This window comes from Schistocerca gregaria, chromosome 4 (genome assembly GCF_023897955.1).
Source record: "Schistocerca gregaria isolate iqSchGreg1 chromosome 4, iqSchGreg1.2, whole genome shotgun sequence".
NCBI classification, from domain to species: Eukaryota; Metazoa; Arthropoda; class Insecta; order Orthoptera; family Acrididae; genus Schistocerca; species Schistocerca gregaria.
This window is the reverse complement of record NC_064923.1, coordinates 441819490-441834504: the sequence shown is the minus strand read 5'-3', so window position 1 is coordinate 441834504 and position 15015 is coordinate 441819490. Positions and strand designations below refer to the sequence as shown.

Sequence of the window (15015 nt, the reverse complement as noted above, 5' to 3'; positions counted from 1 at the left end):
GCGGTGTAGGGCGCTGGAGTCAGGGAGAATGCGGCTGGTCCCGGCCGTGGTTCGAGTCCTCCCTCGGGCGTGTGTGTGTGTGTTTGTCCTTAGGATAACTTAGGGTAAGTAGTGTGTAAGCTTAGGGACTGATGACCTTAGCAGTTAAGTCTCATACGATTTCACACACATTTGAACATTTTCTTAGCAATACAGTTACCTATCCGGACAGAAAAACCACAAAAACAAGTGTAATAATCGTGTGTGTTAACCTAAGGAATAAGCATCAAACTTTAACTCATTTCTTCAAATAGTTCAGAGGTATGGCAAATAACAGTAGTTAGACTACAATTTTGCATCGATAACAATATATGTGATTGGTGGTACACTATTATTCGGCAGTCTATTTAGGCACACGTAATGAAGCTGAATAGGACAGCGGAAAATATTGCAACTCCCTACTTACCTAACAGACTTCACTTTAGATTTAGATAGAAGATGGTTCAGCAATACAAGAAAAGTTTAGCCGCTCGAAACAAAACTACAGTACCCAATTGCGTAAGCAAACAGATTGATTTCATGAAAGCAAAAGTAAATTTGCACAGGGGATGTTTCTACATCGACATATTTGGTACTCAACATTTCATTGATTCACTATAAACTGTTAAACGTTACTATTTATCACCATTAACCATCAACTTAATATTTCCTTTCATCAGTACGTAATGTGAAAGCAGCAAACAGTTTATCTAATGTGGTATCTGAACTTGGCATACCCTTACGTAATCATTTTAACACAGAAAATAATAGCAATGTTAATTATGAAATTCTCATTTATTCTTTCCATCAATTATTTCACTGATTAATCACTGATTTGCCAACAATATATTAAAGATTTTACAGTCTTGTCTGAATACAGGTCACTCGGAATTTTCATTTACCAGGTTAGGATCCTGCTTGGTTTATGAGCGGGATAAATTATCAGGTGGACACAATTGTTAATTTGGATGAAGGTTATTATTCTTAAAGCACATTTCAACTTCCTGGCACACACTGTAATACATAACTAATATGTCGTACCCTGTAAGCTGTGATCAGCGACGGTGGCGTTGGTGGCAACAACTGCATTAATATCAGAACGGCCAAGAGCAGTTATCCATGTCGGACTTATTTCCGCTTCATAGCGATGATCCATCTTATAATCAATAGCCCGTTTTTCTCCCCATACCAGGCCGTGATAAACTGCAGTTTCCAACCGAGGCAAAATGCAACAATATGCCGCACTCCACACTATGCTGGCGCTGTACGTGCTGCCTCTAAGATCACTGTCCACCGACTGACTTTGTTCGCGCCCGCCAAAGCGCGCCAAACGTTTCCGCACCCACCTTTTTCTACGCTTACACAGCTTTCCGTTCCTGACGGAACTACTCCATCTTTTATACTACACATATCTCATACAGTCCTAAGTGAGTGCCAGTAACTATTACATACATAATTACATTATAGCACCTTTTTACATTCAATAATTATAACAAATAGATATCTTTACAGTAATTAAAAGTAAATATTACACCCTTTTTCTTAATATGTACGTTCATTTTAATCTTATCACAGAGTTTCAGTATCGATTTCGCTTCAAGCAAGATGTCTCTACTTCTGCTTTAACAGTTTCAATAAAATATTTACAAAAAAATTTTAAAATATATGAACAATAATGTCACAAGTGCGGACCATATTGCTGTTGGAGTACTGATTATTCTTTGTGTTTCACGGTGTCTTTTAATACATATCAACAAAACAAACATCGTAACAGCCTAATCTAGGACCGCTTTATCGAGTGGACAGGAAAAATTACGCTTTAAAAATAGTTTTTTTAATAACGGGAAAAACGACGCCTTCCACCGACAATGGATGAAGGACGTGACGAGCAGTATTCGTTTGAGATGGCCCCAGCTATATATTACGAAAACGAAATTGCAGATATGTGCTGAAACGCCTGACATCTCAGAGGAATGTTTTTTATTATGTGCGTATGGTATAGTCATGAGCGATAATTTTTCTTGAGTTATTCATATTTGGTTCACAGACATCGAAATCGACTGACGGAAGCCGTGGTCCACCTGAGGGTGACGTATTCTAAAAATGTTTTATTTAAAGATATTGGCTTATCGAGTAAAACGAAATTCCAATATTTTTACTGTACATGTGACTTAAGTGTGCTGCAGAAAAGGTATTCAAATTTAGATTGTGTTGAGGTATTTATCATGTTGCCTTATAAGCACCTCATCTGTTGACGTATATGGGAATCATTTATGGAATTTATGTTTGACGGCACATATGATGTATCTATGCCATATGTACGATCTATGTACCAGCACTCTTGATAACATTACGCAACAGAAAAAACCGTAACTTGTTTGTACAGTTGATATTTTCTTCCCTTGAGTGTAAACGTTGATTGTATGCTAAACGCTAATCTTCCTTTCCTCTTTTGTTTTTAAATGCTGCCACATTAAACTTATCTTATTCATCTGCAGTTTCTTTGTGCACACAACCCGTAAACACATTTTTAATTTTAGCTCATATAACGTACATTTTAAAGTAAAAACTGCGGCATTATTTGTGTTCAGTGTCCATCTCAAAGGAAAGTCACTGCATTGAAAGGGAAGTAAGAGATGACAATGTGATTTTGTAATAATTGTCTATCTCTCAACGTTGCTGATTCCCAATAAAGTAACGGCTTAGCGTCCCATGGACAAAGTGGTCAGCCGGCCGCTGTGGCCGATCGGTTCTCGGCGCTTCAGTGCGGAACCGCGCTGCTGTTACGATCGCAGGTTCGAATCCTGCCTCGGCATGGATGTGTGTGATGTCCTTAGGTTAATTAGGTTTAAGTGGTTCTAAGTTTAGGGGACTGATGACCTCAGATATTGAGTCCCATAGTTCTCAGAGCCATTTGAACGATTTTTGAACCAAGCGGTCGTTGGGGGTCGACATAAGTAATTATAGTTCCGCTGAAACAGACATTAAACATACAAACTTTCCAAATGTCCAGATGTTGGTAGGAGACTTGATGCAGGACTATTTGTATAACTGTATTGGTACGATGTATTTCCGAGTTTCATTAAAGAGACTTTTTCATGCTTTATACACACGGGAAAGCAGCATTAAGATGATGTAGTTTTTCTGGACCCGCATTTCGAGTACCTCTTCTTTAAACCACTCGCAGGTAACATATATACAGTACCTTCAGTGGGATTCGTTTAAACGTTTTACATTCCATGTAGCTGTATTACCCGAAAGGAGAGTGGTCTGTTGGTGAACATTTCTCAGTGTCGGTGGACGAAAACACAGAACGCGCACTCTCCTCGCCGACGCATTTCTGTATTCATTGCTTTGCGTGTCCCACTTTCGCCCCTTTGAACGAGCGACAAAGCGTCTTGACGAATGCAAGTGAATTATTCACGCGGGTAGGGGGAAAGCGCAATCTGTTAATGGCCCATTTCTTTTCGCTCCTGGCAGAAAGCTCTGAACCTTTGTCCTCCTCTTTTTACGCACAGAAACAGAGATCTTTTGCTGGTGCTTTGACATCAGCTTTCGAGAGAAGCACAGCCGTCCCAGCGCTTTAAAACGTCGCGATATAAATGAACGGCAGTTCATTCAGTGTCCCGCTTTTCTCGCGTCGACTGCTTCATCTGGAACAAGCTTTAATACACATAAAAGAGAAAGCGCTCGCTGCACCGCTCTCCATGATCGTTTTTTTCTGTCTTTGTCTCTAAACCAGCGCAGCGGCTGTTAGAGTAATCGAACTCGAATGCTGGAGGAGACACAAAGACGCGGAAAATTTTGGTCCCAGAGGATTCTCTGACAAATGTTTCTTTTTTATTTTCAATCCGCCGGAAAACATCAGTCCGTAGTAATATCTGAATGATTATTAGTTTATGTATAAACACGGTCCACTAAGGTATAACTTCGCGTTCGCTCTAAATATTCAAGAAAATCAACGTCCATCCCTCTCCGCCATCATTGTACCGTTGCTTTACATTTGATGATGAATAAAAAAATCCTCTCCCCTCACCAACGCACCTAAAGAGTTGTGAAATGCATACCTACATTGAGATTTTCCTGGGATACAGTGTAACTGTTTGTACAATTTTGAAATATTAACTATAATTCCATTAACTGACTTAAACTATAACGCTCGCAGAATTTTCCAAATAATGAATCGAAGTTAACGGGCCGGTAATCGGTGTGTTGCTTGTGACCAGCGCCCACATAGTGAATAAACAATTAAACATCACTAACGGTACCCTTTATGGAAGCCAAATCATCACAAAACAAATGAAATTAGTGACAGGTATGCCACGAGTTTTAATAGGTTATCTGATAGACCTCAGTTTTGGTGGACGAATTAGATTGTATTTAGCTTCTTAAGTTACACGCTATATAGAGGGAGACTGATATTACTGTTCTGTGTTCATAGATACTACCACACAAACTCATACAGACATACAAAGCAATATTTATACGTTCAGAATGATATCAAAATTATGTATGAAAGACACAAATAAGGTTAATATCATGCATTAAACTTAACTGTGTTATTGGTAAATTAAAGGTTTATGATTAAAAGTTGCATTATTTTGCCCGGTAATTGAATTACAATACTCTTGAAATCAAACGAAATAAGTGGGTTATGGCGATGCACTACTCAGCCACGTTATTACGTATAATTTTCCATGTTGACAAAAGTCGCACAAACGTACTTACAAAACGGTAACTGGTGGATTTTTTGGTGAGCCACACTTTATTAATGATGAACTACTACCTGGTTTATCAACGTAGAGCACAGTAAACCTTCCGTGGGCAAGAGAAACATGACAGATTCACATTTGACGTATTGTTCCAATACAGTTCACGTCTTGACATGACATGAATGTAAAATTTTTAATGCTTTAGCATAATGTTTTCTGTGGAATTCAAAGAAGGCATAAGCACTTATGATTGTTATGTATGGACAGGTTCACCTCAGCCAGAATGCACAGAAAAAGTGTGGTGTCACCGCCAGACACCACAGTTGCTAGGTGGTAGCCTTTAAATCGGCCGCGGTCCGTTAGTGTACGTCGGACCCGCGTGTCGCCACTATCAGTGATTGCAGACCGAGCGCCGCCACACGGCAGGTCTAGTCTAGAGGGACTCCCTAGCACTGACCCCAGTTGTACAGCGGACTTAGCTAGCGTTGGTTCATTGACTACAGACACTCTCATTTGCCGAGACGACAGTTTAGCATAGCCTTCAGCTACGTCATTTGCTACGACCTAGCAAGGCGCCATATTCAGTTACTATTCTTGACAGATAATATTGTGAATCATGTACCGTCACGAGCGACGTTCATCATTAATGGATTAAAGTTAAGTATCAAACTACTTCCGTCCGCTTTCTGAATTATAATTCCTTGTCGTGTTCCAGACTTCACGTCAGTATAGTCCTTCCCTCCTCACGCCAGCGTACGTGATCTAAAACGCGTGCATTTCGGCCTCCTCTAGTATCACGGTGTTGGCTCTTCTGCCAACACAACAAAAAGAAATTGCAGTTTCATAACGCATCTTTAATTTACGGGTTCTCTGAAGTTACTTAAGAGTCCACATTAAAGGGTATGAATTTGGCAAATAATTATCTGCAGTTTGCAGACTGTACTCTGAAGGCAGCGACGTGCACGTGTTATTAACACGCTACTAAAATAAGGACAACACATCGAGAGCAATATTATTCTTATTTACATGGATAACTCAGCGGACTTTGTAGAAAATTATTCAAGATTTTACGGGATTATTTGTCGCAATTTCGGTCCCCACCTCTGAGCTTAAGTGCAGTTTGGGAACAGCCTTACCTGAGATGTCTGTACTCCACGAAGCGTGCGAATCTAATACACTTTGACTTTATGCCACGAGAGTCATTTGCAATAAACTGTATAAATGTACTTACACTGTACTGTTTTCCACTTTCCTAACATTTCAGTTGCACAAAAACGTGTAAGTTATTCATAATGGTCACTTGCTACAGCATAAACCCTAAACTAATGTATGATAATACATTCGAAAATTAGGACTTACCGTGACTGTACCGTCTCGGTTTTACTATGTTTACAAAGGGAATTTTCAAAACTAACCAAATTTAGGAGATTTCCTGGCAGATTAAAACTGTGTGCGCACCGGACTCGAAACCAGGACCCTTGTCTTCTCAAGCAAATGCCCTGAGCTGCCCAAGCATGACACAATCTGCCTCATAGCTTTACTTCCGCCAGTATCTCGTCTGACAGGGAGATTCTGTTCAGTTCATACTCCGCTGCAGAATGAAAATTCATTCTGGAAAATATCCCCTAGGCTGTCGATGATCTATGTCTCTGCAATATCTTTTCTCCCAGAAGGGCTAGTCCTGCAAGTTTCGCGTGAGTACTTCTGTGAAGTTTGGAAGCTGAGGAGTCCTGGCGGAGGAACAGCGGTGAGTACAGATGGTGGGTCGTGCGTGAATTGCTCAGTTGGTGGAGCACCTGCCCGCAAAAGCGCAAGGTCGCCTATTCGGATCCTGGTCCCGTACACAGTTTATCTGCCAGGAAGTTCCGTATCAAAGCAAACTCCGCAGCAGAGTGAATATTAATCCTGGAACCGATCTTATGTTAATTGTAATCCATGTACATGTATCTATGTAAACTGTATCCAAGTGTTATTACTATACTGTGCCGTCACACATGAAACGCTCTTGCCAGCCTAATGGTTTTGGTACCAACTATAGAGGCTGATCTGATGAACTCGTAATGAAGAGAGATGAAAATAAATATCATTCTCTCATAAATACTGTTATCCAGAAGTAGATGGGCATGAAAGATAGTTCCCAGTTCCTAAGGCTTCCATTATTTTGTGCTTTTCTGAAAGGAATTTTTAGTATTGTTCGACAGCGTGGAATGCTTGCCTCTTACAGTCAGACGATGTGCGATTTGTAGCGACTGTGTGGAGAGAAGACAGTAGTGTCAAAAGACTGATACACAGCATGCATCGTCAACTTACATACGTTTATAAAAATCAGTTGTTTCCAGCTAATTTCCATACACATTGTTCCTACTCCGCTACGAAGAAGCGAATAATTTAGGATAGTCTTACGCTGGAGGATGATCGAAAAGCGTCAGCTACAGGATCGTTCATCAGCGTCCTTCAAAATCACTCTTGCAGAAAAAAAGTCATGAAAGTGGTGGGACAGTGTACATTCTTAAAAGAAAGGCGGATTAACGTTCTAGAACGGAGCTTCCTCTTGGGTTACGGCATAATTGTGTTGGCATTGTGAGTTTCTTCGTAATGAGCTGCTGGCGTTATCACCTATCAGGACAGAAAAATAAGAAAAAAGAAATCCACTCATAAATGGAAAAAGCCTTAAGATGTACATGCAGATGTTGCAGTTTTTTTTTACTTTGTAAATAGTTTGTCTCAGCACTGAAACAAGAATATGAAAGCCACTAATAACCGCTATACTTGCCTGTGTGACAGTTCTCAGGAACATGTCAATTTTTGTTACACTTCCCGTTCGTCTTTCCACTTAACTTTTCCTGTTACTGTGGGGTATCACTGTTTATGAGAAAGTCACTCCTCATTGTGCTTTTTTTTAATCTCTGTGGCCAATAAAAATTAATTCGGCATTTTTCTCATCTTGAAAGAAAGCACACACACATATATGTGTATTGCAGGAATTTGTCCTCTGCGTTTTCCGTGATTTCCATGCTACTGTGGTACAGCATTATTTGTTTAACCCGTAGCAGTATTTGCTTTAACTTACGCAAATGACTCTGAGCACTATGGGACATAACATCTGTCATCAGTCCCCTAGAACTTAGAACTACTTAAATCTAACCAACCTAAGGACATCACACACATCCATGCTCGAGACAGGATTCGAACCTGCGACCGTAGCCGTCGCGCGGTTCCGGACTGAAGCGCCTAGAACCGCTCCGCCACACCGGCCGGCTTAAGTTACATAAGTAACCCTCCTCGCCTTCGCACTGGTAACACTAAGTAGGCCGGCCGCTGTGGCCGAGCGGTTCTAGGCGCTTCAGTCCGGAACCGTGATGCTGCTACTGTCACAGGTTCGAATCCTGCCTCGGGCATGGATGTGTGTGATGTCCTTAGGCTTAAGTAGTTCTAAGTCTAGGGGACTGATGACCTCAAATGTTAAGTCCCATAGTGCTCAGAGCCATTTGAGCCAAGCACTAAGTATCCGCTACCGGACGACTTGTCTAGCGTCGAGCTAATAAATTATACAGTACGGATAACCTAAAACTACACCGCAAATATTGCAGAAATGGGAAGTGCTATTGATACGCTGTTTTCCGAGAATGGTTTGGTAGTCTGGGGCTCATGTTGTTATACAATCAACAGATTGTAGTAATACGTAGATAGTGTACTTTCGTGCAAATATAACACTTTTGTAAATAGAACAATGCGTATTGGCAAGTAGAATAAATTAGAATGTCACTTGTGCTTGTTGCAGGATCTAGAATGAGTCGTTTACGAGATATCGTATTTGGAAAATTTTCCACACTTACACTTGCGCAGTACCTGTGGTAGCATACACTAAAGAAAAACACAACTGCATACACTTTTTATGTGGATTCTGACCACTAACCAGACAACTGATCATCGCAACTTGTGTTCAAACTGATCACCGGAAACGGCAATATCGGCTTCGAGTCTGGTATGGAACGACTGCTGCACACATACTAGCGTTTCAGCAGAGACGCCCGAGCAAGCTCCAGTAATACGTCCCCGGATGTAGTTGATATGTCCTTGTAGGCAGCGTCTTCCAGGTTTCCTCACAGATAAACGTCTACAGTCATTAAATCTGGGGAAAGGGCTGGCTGAGGTACAGGTCCTTGCGTCCAATCCAATTTTTTAGAAACAACTCGTGAAGGCATCATGTAGTACTTCGTGCATTATGGTCTGCGTAGCCATCATGTTGGTACCATAGGTTCCTCCTAGTCTGGAGAGGAATGTCTTCTAGCATCTGCCGAAGATAGTCACTTAGGAGTCTGTGATACTAGTGGGCGTTTAGTGTTTCGCCTATAAAAAACGCGCCTATGAGCTGTTAGTTCACTATCTCCCACCACACGGTTACATCCCATTGACGCTGACGTTCCATCTGACGAAGCCAACAAGCATTGTCAACAGAGAAATACTGCATATTTCGGTGATTTATCTGGCCATGGTTGCTAAATGTGGCTTCATTACTAAACAAGATGTACCAAATATTTGGAGTACTCTGTCCTAACGTTCATGTACAGAAGTTAACCCGATTTTTATAATCGTTTCCATGCAGTTCTTGATGGAGAGAGAATGCGTAGGACACTTCGTAACTTATGCTACTTCCTTGTGGGATGCGCGGGAGTTAACGTGCGGAACAACAGCTGCAAGAACATTATTTTCTCCTTCTTCTGTCGTCACTTGCTTCCTTGTGTTACGTTGTCTAGGTGTCACAACACCACTTTCATGTAACTGGTTGAAGAGACTAATAAATAATTGCCGAGATGGTGACATCTAATGGGATACCTTGCCGCCTACACTCTCCATACACAATGAGCATAACAGCCTTTTCTGTATTGGTAAATCCCATCTCCACTCACGACCTAGTACTTGGACTGTCACACACTAACTGACTAGAAAGTGGCAGTGCACTCAGGGTACACACAAGCATTCCGTAAGGAAACATAGCAACGTAGCACCTACAGGGTGTTTCAAAAATGACCGGTATATTTGAAACGGCAATACAAACTAAACGAGCAGCGATAGAAGTACACCGTTTGTTTTAATATGCTTGGGACAACAGTACATTTTCAGGCAGACAAACTTTCGAAATTACAGTAGTTACAATTGTCAATAACAGATGGCGCTGCGGTCTGGGAAACTCTATAGTACGATATTTTCCACATATCCACCATGCGTAGCAATAATATGGCGTAGTCTCTGAATGAAATTACCCGAAACCTTTGACAACGTGTCTGGCGGAATAGCTTCACATGCAGATGAGATGTACTGTTTCAGCTGTTCAATTGTTTCTGGATTCTGGCGGTACACCTGGTCTTTCAAGTGTCCCCACAGAAAGAAGTCATAGGGGTTCATGTCTGGCGAATAGGGAGGCCAATCCACGCCGCCTCCTGTATGTTTCGGATAGCCCAAAGCAATCACACGATCATCGAAATATTCATTCAGGAAATTAAAGACGTCGGCCGTGCGATGTGGCCGGGCACCATCTTGCATAAACCACGAGGTGTTCGCAGTGTCGTCTAAGGCAGTTTGTACCGCCACAAATTCACGAAGAATGTCCAGATAGCGTGATGCAGTAATCGTTTCAGATCTGAAAAATGGGCCAATGATTCCTTTGGAAGAAATGGCGGCCCAGACCAGTACTTTTTGAGGATGCAGGGACGATGGGACTGCAACATGGGGCTTTTCGGTTCCCCATATGCGCCAGTTCTGTTTATTGACGAAGCCGTCCAGGTAAAAATAAGCTTCGTCAGTAAACCAAATGCTGCCGACATGCATATCGCCGTCATCAATCCTGTGCACTATATCGTTAGCGAATGTATCTCGTGCAGCAATGGTAGCGGCGCTGAGGGGTTGCCGCTTTTGAATTTTGTATGGATAGAGGTGTAAACTCTGGCGCATGAGACGATACATGGACGTTGGCGTCATTTGGACCGCAGCTGCAACACGGCGAACGGAAACCCGAGGCCGCTGTTGGATCACCTGCTGCACTAGCTGCGCGTTGCCCTCTGTGGTTGCCGTACGCGGTCGCCCTACCTTTCCAGCACGTTCATCCGTCAAGTTCCCAGTCCATTGAAATTTTTCAAACAGATTCTTTATTGTATCGCTGTTCGGTCTTTTGGTTACATTAAACCTCCGTTGAAAACTTCGTCTTGTTGCAACAACACTGTATTCTAGGCGGTGGAATTCCAACACCAGAAAAATCCTCTGTTCTAAGGAATAAACCATGTTGTCCACAGCACAGTTGAACGTTGTGAACAGCACACGCTTACAGCAGAAAGACGACGTACAGAATGGCGCACCCACAGACTGCGTTGTCTTATATATCTTTCACATAATTTGCTGCGCCATCTGTTGTTGAAAATTGTAACTACTGTAATTTCGAAAGTTTGTCCGCCTGAAAATGTACTGTTGTCCCAAGCATATTGCAACAAACGGTGTATTTCTATCGCTGCTCGTTTAGTTTTTATTGCCGTTTCAAATATACCGGTCATTTTTGAAACACCCTGTAGCAACTACGCAGGTTGAATGGCACATACAAGTGCCGGTGTGGAAACTTTTCAAAATTTGCATCTCCGAAACGACTGGCACTGGAATCCTTTAACAAACACCACTTAGTTATAATCGACCCTGATTTTAGTCTGTTAATGTCAATAGGCATTGTTCCATTTAAAAAAGTGTATATATGCACAAAAATTATTACAATCTGTTGATTGGTTAAGAATACGAGTCCCTGACTAGCAATCCATTCTGTTAAAACCTCACGTCAACAGCACTTTCCACTTTCGCAATATCTGCGGTGCAAGTTTTTGGTGATTCACGCTGTGCACGTAAATCGTCTTCGTAAATTAGTCTATTAATGAAAACCGTATCAAAATGCCTGCATGGGTTCTTGCGATTGGCCTTCATATATAGACAGAAAGCGTAGAGGGGGGAGGAGGCTTTTAATTAATCAAAGTTCACCCAATTTGCAGAAAATATCTGTAAATTATATACGGAAGCCTTCCTCGCGAATCAGACTACCTATTCGTGAAAACGTTGTTAAAATTAGTAGAGCAGTTCCTCAGATTATGCTTCAAATACATATAGAAAAGCGCTAAGGGGACCTTTAATTTATAGTATGCAGTCATGGAGAGCTTTCAGAAACGACGTACAGCCATAAATGTATGAAACGTTCCTGTGTGCATATGGTTTATATACGTCGGGATCAAGCTTTTTACGCATCAGGCGGGTCTCTCCGGTTATTTGCAATTTATTTCCGCTGAATGAATACACGATTTCGACTAATTCTTTTTTTATCAATTCGTATTAATGATACATTACTTACCATTTCCAGTTGTTAATGGAAATCTCTCATCCTGCAGAGCATGGTGGAAAAAATGGACAGGTACGCGGAGGTCGCGCTCACTGAGGGTTCCGTTCAAACTTAATTATATCCATAGACAGTTCATCCTTTCCGGGAATCGAGGATATGACAATGTTTGCCTGTTATCGGCACTGGTTCTGGCAAGATATTGCTGCCAGGGATTCCAAGACTCCCGAGAAAATTTTAATTTATAGTATGAAGTCGAATAACAAAAAATGTAAGATAATTTTCGTCTCATAGCTTGTGGTCTCGCGTTCTCACTTCCCGAGCGTGGGGTCCCGGTTTCGATTCCCGGCGGGGTCTGGGATTTTTACCTGCCTCGAGATGACTGGGTGTTGTTGTGTCGTCTTCATCGTTATTCATTCCCATTACGGTCGGAGGAAGGCAATGGCAAACCACCTCTGCTAGGACCTTGCATAATACAGCAGTACGGGGTCGCCCGCATCGTCCCCTAAGCTCTGTAAAGGAGTATGAGACTTCATCATCAGTATTACAACTTAAAAATTTCGGAATCTTCCCGTACTTGTGGTGTGAAACCTTTCTTCTTGTCTAAATTCATTACTCTAGGTCAACGGGAAGGGCTTTATAGGTTTTGATGAACGAGTGCGAGTATCAAAATATGTGACATAAATGGCCGTGTCTTTTGAATGCACTGACTAAGAAGCTTGTGTTTGCTACACAACCGAGGGACAATAGATCTTTGTTTGTGACGTAAATTTCATCTTGATAGGTCTACCCATTCCGGAGAAAAAAGTGGTATCAACAGACAGAGGGGTAGACAGACAGTCTGATAGCAAATTGCAAAATTTTTTCGCATGATACAATGACGAATTAACAATTTTCGGATTTTTTCCTTTGGTTGTAGAGTGAAACTAGCCTTCTAGTCTAATTTCATGATCCTACGTCAACGGGAAGTACGCTTTAGGTTTCGAAGAATGACTTTGCTAGAATCAAAATACTGTATGTGACATAAATGGTCGTATCTTTTGATTGCATGTGTTTAAAGGCTTCACTTTTATATATCGCCAAGGGACCGTAGACCTTGATGTGAAGCATAAATTTCAACTTTATTCGTCTATGCGTTCTTGAGGAAAAGGATTGTATCAATCGGACAGACAGATAGAAAGACAGACAGATGGACAACAAAGTGACCCAGAAACGGATGCGCTTTTACCGTAAACAAGACTTGGTTCTGCAGAGTGTACAGGAGTGTGACTAGAGGTCACTGCGGGAACACACATTGTGCGATACGTTTATTTTGACAACTGACTTTGGTTCACTGAAGTGAAATGCATGAGTATGAAACCAATGAAGGTGCAGCGACGTGTAATGTGAACAGTGAAAACTTTTCAGACGCACTGAACGCATTTGTAACATAGTCGTTATATTGCGCGTTTTAACCACTGAAAAGAATTTAATTTAACGGGTCCCTATGGCAGGATAAGTCAAGGTTCGCCACAAAATTCGTTCTGCTAGTGGTGCTACCCACATATATCAGTTGATCTAACGAAAAGCCGACTGGCCGCGAAAAGCCAAAACTCTTGCTTAAGGTCGCGACTGACACTATTTTTAACTGGCCGCTAAATGTTCTTGTAGTTTTTATTGTCACTTTAGAGTAATTTGCAACCAAATCAGTGCATAATAACTACGAAGAATAACTCTCCTTCTGTGACTCGTCATGATACAACTGTAAAGCTGGATTATGCGATGAAGGAACCTACTGGTCTGAACGTGGAATGTTGGACAAAATATTAAGAGAACACGTGAAAATTAATGCAATTTTTCCAGGTAATTCGGGATATAAATAACATGGAGGCACTATGATATAAGCAGTTTCTATCTGTATCTTTCCGAGTTATAAAATATTGTCTGTTAAACAACTGAGGTTTCTTTTCCCGTGTATGCGCAACTTGTCACATTTATTTACATTCATTATCCTCTGCAGGTCATTCTGCAAATGCATACTTTCTGACATTGCTATCTTCTTATAGGCAACCGCATCATCTGCGAACAGCTATGTGGAGCTGCCGACATTTTCTACCAGCATTTATATACGAGGTGTCCCAAAAATGTTGAGACACACTTAGATGGATTGTAGAGGATGTCTTACGGAACAAATCTAGGACAGGGATTGGTGTCCAGAAACGTTATCCAACGATGCAGGTGAGCGTCGAAGTTATAGGCGCTGGCGCCTGCCATGGGTCACCCCTTCAACAGCAAACGTGACTTTCCACGCTGATAGGTCGTACCAACGGATAAGACTCAGCTCTGTTTATTATGAAAGCGATGCTCTGTTACGTCGGTGGATGACGATTTCGGACACAGGTTTCCTCCGCAGTTTCTTTTTCTCCTGAAACCCTCCAAAATCTCCAATTTTTGCCGAATTTTTCCTCAAGACACCCTTTAGAACTACTCAAAGTTTGTTGCAACATTTTTGGGACGTCCAGTATGTTATAGACAATAACGGTTCCATTGGGGGACATGTGAAAATTACCTTCAAATCTGTCGATTTTTTTCCGTTAAGAGCGACAAGGAAGTCTCGAATCCAGTCACAAACCTTGTACGGAGAATCACTATGGTACGGTGACAGCGAGCCTTCTACAACGATTCAGCCTCTAGGTGTGGGCGGGGATAATTGGCTACCGCCTCGTTGCACTTGTCATCTTTCTTGAAAGCCTCAAAGGGTGGCATATTTGCACCTCCTGCGGGTGACACTGCTACCCCTGGTGCCCTGGTGGAAGGCATGTCTCTAGTTGGACGAAGGATATTGTGCCTGTGCGATGGTGTTCGAGCTCCTGCCCTATTGAGACTTTTCTTTTCTTTCTTCTGCTTGTGCCGTTTTTCCCACTGATACGCAGGGTCGGCATG

General features: G+C 41.8%; 1 protein-coding gene across 1 annotated transcript in view; it reads left to right on the top strand.

Annotated features, from left to right (window-relative positions):
* Window positions 1–15015, top strand: part of LOC126267766 (uncharacterized) — a 292038-nt gene that overhangs the window by 229023 nt on the left and 48000 nt on the right. The window lies entirely within an intron of this gene.